We start from the raw sequence: 5,150 nt of genomic DNA, 5'->3' as shown, positions 1-5,150 counted from the left end.
TTAATGGGAGAAGTGCGCTACTTGCTCCGCGCAGAGTTTCTTTATATCCGGTTCGATATTGGTCAATTTTATCCTCAGATCTCCTCTTCTGGTTATTTCAAGTCGATTTCTCTTTGCGTCCACTAAGTCATTCACCGCACTAAACCCGCACTCAACCAAATAGGACGACGGAAAGTGGATTAATATATCTCTGGCAAGAGAACTACATTTTGGATATTTCTCCCTGATTCCATGACAAAGCCATGCCCGTGGTCCCGTATTTCTAAAAACACCCTCCATCGGCAGGTTAGATTGCAACTCCGCCAATTCTTGCTGGAATTCTAGCTCGGCCTCATTGAGGTCTACCAAGAAAGGCTGGCTCACCCAAAGTGGGAACTTCATTTCTATGAGATCAGAGAACCTTTCATTGAAATTTTCAATGAGCGTCGACATGTGCTCAACTATGATCATCAGGGCACCCTCGGACAGCTTACACTTCTTCAACCAAAGAAACTGATCGAGTTTCCTAGCTCTGACGTTGTTCGCAGCAACTCGCAAGAACTTTATGAAACCCTGAATGCTCTCCTGCGCCTCGATTAGAGAGACCTTCTTGCCTTGTAGCTTCAAATTCAAGCCATTCAGAAAGTCGAAGATATCGGCGAGGTAGCTTACGAGAATTTTCCCCTCAAACGATGTGAGGAGAGCCACCTCTTCCTTGTCTTTCAAGAATTCGACGACAGCGTCGAATAGTTCCATGAACCTTCGTAGGCAGTTTCCCTTGGAGAGCCAGCGTATTTCAGTGTGAATCAAGAGCCGCACGTGTGCTTCTTGCTGACCGTGACAAAACTGTTCGAATAAGCGCTCGAACTTGGGCTTTGCTTTTATCTCATTCACACATTTGATCACAGCTTGCATGACTTTGTGAAGACTCGGTGAGAGGGTTCTAGCCACCAGGTTTTCCCTGTGGATCACGCAGTGTATGGTGAGCATCCCGGGGTTGTCATCTTTCAACATCTTGAGACAACCTTTTTTTCTCCCCATCATGGCCGGTGCGCCGTCTGCCACGCATGAAACCATGTTTTCTATAGGGATTTTATGCTCTGACAAGTACTCCCGGACTTGCTTGTAAATGTCGGTTGCGGTCGTTGTCGTTTCCTAGCGATCTACAGAACAGCATCTCCTCCTTCAGATCTTCCTGGTCTATATATCTCACATAACTCATCAGGAGGGCTTCGCTCTGTCTTATTGTGGACTCATCCATCTGTAGAGAAAAGCTACGGCTCCGCAATTTCTCGACCAGCTTCTGCTCGATATCTTCAGCCATACGATCGATTCTCCGGCAAACCGTATTGTTGCTCAGCGGCAATGCCGCAACTTCCTTGTCATCAGTCTGACCGACCGTTTTGAGGAATGTCGCTATCGCTGGCTTGATAAGCTGCTCTCCGACCGAATGGTTATTCCCAGTTTTCGCGATCAAGAGAGAGATTTCATAGCTTGCTTGCTGAACTCGAATCGCCGCGGACCTGGAGTTGGCGAACAAAGAGCCTACCCTTGGTCTATTCTCGTAAGCTTTCCTTCAACGACTCGAAGTACTCCAGTGGCGAGGCGGCCTTCTGAGGATGCTTCGACTTCAAGTGATGTTGAAGTCGACAGGATCTCATGGACTCATTGGACAAGACCTGGAGACAAATGAGACAGAGAGGCGCTGTCTCTTTCCTGTTGGTCTCGACCGCAATGAAGCCAAACTTCAGAAACTGCTCGGAATATCGCCGCTTTGGTCTTGTCTTCGGATTGCTCATTGCGGAGGGCTTGAGAGACGGCTCGCAATCTTGATTACCTGCACGAGAGTGATTTCGGACATGTTGAGTAAGCATACACAGAGCCGATTGCGCATATAATCACGGAAATATCTCGGCGCAATACTCACTCGAGAGCCACAACAATCATTTCTCTCATTTGTCACCACCCACCGCATCGACTACCGAAAGCATTCGAAGGATTCAAAGTGGGAGCGCTGCGAAACATCAATCTTGAGCGAGAGTAGAACGCGCATCTCGAATCTCGAACGTCCGCGCTCCACACTCATGTCAACACTAATCGTATGGACGAGAAAGAAGCATAAAAGCATCCTCTTATCCACGGATTCTCGGACGGAGAAGTCCCCGCCCGAATTCAGCTCCCGGTGCATCTCGCGATGAGTCTTGAATCGATAGTATGAAAGAGTCCGGAAGTCCCGTGACCCACTTGGGAAATCGCCGTGACCCACTTGTGGGTCACTTGCCCATACTTGGGAAACACTGCTCTAGAGATCCGCTACCCTCTCCCCCGCGCGGGAAGCGCGCGGGTTTTCGGAAACAGAGTCGGGCCTTTCCGTCAGATCTTCAATTGGAAACAGCGGTTACGATCCTTAAGCTAATTTGGCTGGGTCCGATGTAGCTGGAATATATCCCCGGACACTTCCGGTTTCTAGTGTGGGAAACTCGGGGTCTCCCTTCCCAGCAATCTCTTAGCTAGCAACATTGTTTCTTTCAGATCAAAGTCTAATACCGGTCTCACAATATCTTCTCCCCACTATCAGCCCTAAAGAAAATGCTCTGATTTAGAGGGCAAAAGGCGTTCAATTCGTGAGACTCGATCGAATTACGAAGACGAGCGCTGGGTCTGCAAAGGTCACCGAGAGGTGCCGGTCTGCGCTCACGAAGCCGCGTTTGGCGGCAAAAGCAGTATCAGTGATACTGATACTTGTGGTGGTAATCGGCATGGGTTAGTAGCGTATTTTCCTCCCATTCTCCGATTGTAGTTTGTTTGTATCACTCTAAGTAACTGATACACTGTCTGATGCACTATTTCCCGACTAGATCGTCGGAGGACTCCTTCTCTACTCGAATTCGAGGCATTCTGCCTTTCCCGGGAGTTTCGTGAGATGGGTTTACGGACCAGTGGACTGCCGCCCTCCTTTCCTACTCGAATTCGAGGCATTCTGCCTTTCCCGGGAGTTTCGTGAGAGGCAGAATGCCTCGAATTCGAGTAGAAAAGGAGGGCGGCAGTCCACTGGTCCGTAAACCCATTGCCCCGAAAACCCATTGCCCCAAAAACCCAATGCCTCCAACACCCGATGCCCCGAAAAAATGGAAGGAGCCTCGGATGCAAGGAAGCTTCTATGGGGAGAGAAGCTCTCGCGCGGTCAGTGGTGGTAGTGGAATTTGCATTGAGGGATCGAATGTTTTTGCATTTTCCGACGTGCACGTGAACGATAACAACATGAATTCGGGACACGCATGCAGCAGTTCCATCGTTATCAAACGTGCGTTTCTCGGTGCATCGTATTGTCTCGATACTTTCATCAAGGATGATCGTGGAAGTTTTGCAGACGTCTTGGAACAATCCTCTGTTCCGTGTCAAGGATTTCGTATACGAAGTTGACAACCGTAAACAGGCTCGGAATCCGGATCGGAAGCGCAAGGCTGCTTCTCTCCGTACAGAAGCTTCGCTGTGTTCGAGGCTCCTCCAATTTTTTCGGGGAATCGGGTTTTCGAGGAATCGGATTTTCGGGGCATTGGATGTTCGGGGCATTGGGTTTTTGGGGCAATGGGTTTTCGGGGCAATGGGTTTTTCGGGGCAATGGGTTTTTGGGGCAATGGGTTTTCGGGGCAATGGGTTTTCGGGGCAATGGGTTTTTGGGGCAATGGGTTTTCGGGGCAATGGGTTTTTGGAGCAGTGGGTGCACACCCCTCAAAGTACGAGGGTACTTGTATCCTCGGTCCCACTTCGATGGGACAATGATCGGAACCGGCGAATGGCCGGCGAGGTTCGCGCAAGCAAACCTATCCTCAAAATTTTGAAATTTTTGAAATAATACAAAGTCTTTATAAGAGAGGAACGCCTTCACTATTATATTTCCTCATCCTCCAATCCATTTTGCGGCCTGGCTCTCGATTCGATTTCTTGGTAGCCCAGGCGTTCCAGCCTCATAGCTAAGGAGTAGATTACTCCACTCACAGCAGTGATTACTGAGCATAGAAATCCAGTAGAAATCCACCCTTTAAGGTTTTCGCTTGAAGGCTCCGGCGTTGGTGTCGGAGGCCTTATAGTGGTTGGTATTTCCGTGGTAGGCCGACCGGTGGGAGTTTCCGTCGTTGCTTTGATTGTCGAGGATGTTGGAACAGGCGTTGTGGTTGAAGTCGGTGTCGTTGTGGTATGGAGCCACCGACTGTAAGCATCCCAGATAGCTTGGCCGCCAAATACCCTGACGGGTGTGATGCAAGCCAACTTGGGCGATACGTGCCGCATACAAGCTTGTTCTAACTCGTAGCAAGTGGACATGAAGTTGCCACCTTCTGTCCGCTCGATTCCACAAGTGCGGCGTCTCTGCTGGCAGGCTTTGTCGCCACCTCGGGTGCACTCGAAGAAGGCTCCGGAGCCTCCGATGGTGATGATCACCAAGAGTACCTCGATCATGGTGTTCATGTTGCTAGTGGGCTGAGATACCAATTAAGCCTCTAAGCTTTTGACAGGTTGCTTTCGTTGAGGCTCTGGTGAAAATGTCTGCGAGCTGATCTTGGGTCGGAACATGCTGAATTTTGATTCGACCACTTTCGAAAAGATCTCTTATGAACAGATAACGAACTGATATGTGTTTGGTTCGTTGACGATTCTTGTTTTGACTCACCAATGAAATTGTTGCTTGGTTGTCAATCAGAAGAGTCTTGGTGTGGCTGTGGCCAATTTCCTCTGTGATTTGTTCAGAGTACAACATGAGTTTTATGGTTGAGGCTGCTGCGATAAGTTCGCTCTCGCAGCTCGAACGGGAAAGGGTTCTTTGCAACTGGCTGCCCCGGATGATCGGTTCAGAATCAGTCATTAGAAGAGACCCTGACACGCTTTTTCTGGTGATTGGACAACTAGCATAATCTGCATCGCTATATTAGCGGTATGCCTTGAAATCGGAACTCTTGTAAACTATTCCATAGTTTGTTGTTCCTCGTAGATATCGAAGGACTCCCGACCTTCTATTTCTTTGTTGGATGCTCTGAGAAGCGCGATAGATAACCAACGATGCATGCCACCACGACCCGACCACGACCACGGCACACCGCGTACGTGGACCTCTTCGAGCATACCGCCCACCACTTCCTCATCCTCATCATGGTCGACGCATATAGCTTCTTCTG

The 5,150-nt window shown here is 49.3% G+C and overlaps 1 pseudogene; it reads right to left on the bottom strand.

Annotated features, from left to right (window-relative positions):
• On the bottom strand, nucleotides 1-1,778 carry LOC114828160 (SCAN domain-containing protein 3-like; annotated as a pseudogene).
• Nucleotides 1,779-5,150: the final 3,372 nt, after the last annotated feature.

Source organism: Galendromus occidentalis, unplaced genomic scaffold (genome assembly GCF_000255335.2).
Source record: "Galendromus occidentalis unplaced genomic scaffold, Mocc_1.1 scf7180000075557, whole genome shotgun sequence".
Lineage (NCBI taxonomy): Eukaryota > Metazoa > Arthropoda > Arachnida > Mesostigmata > Phytoseiidae > Galendromus > Galendromus occidentalis.
This window is presented reverse-complemented; position numbering and strand designations above follow the sequence as displayed.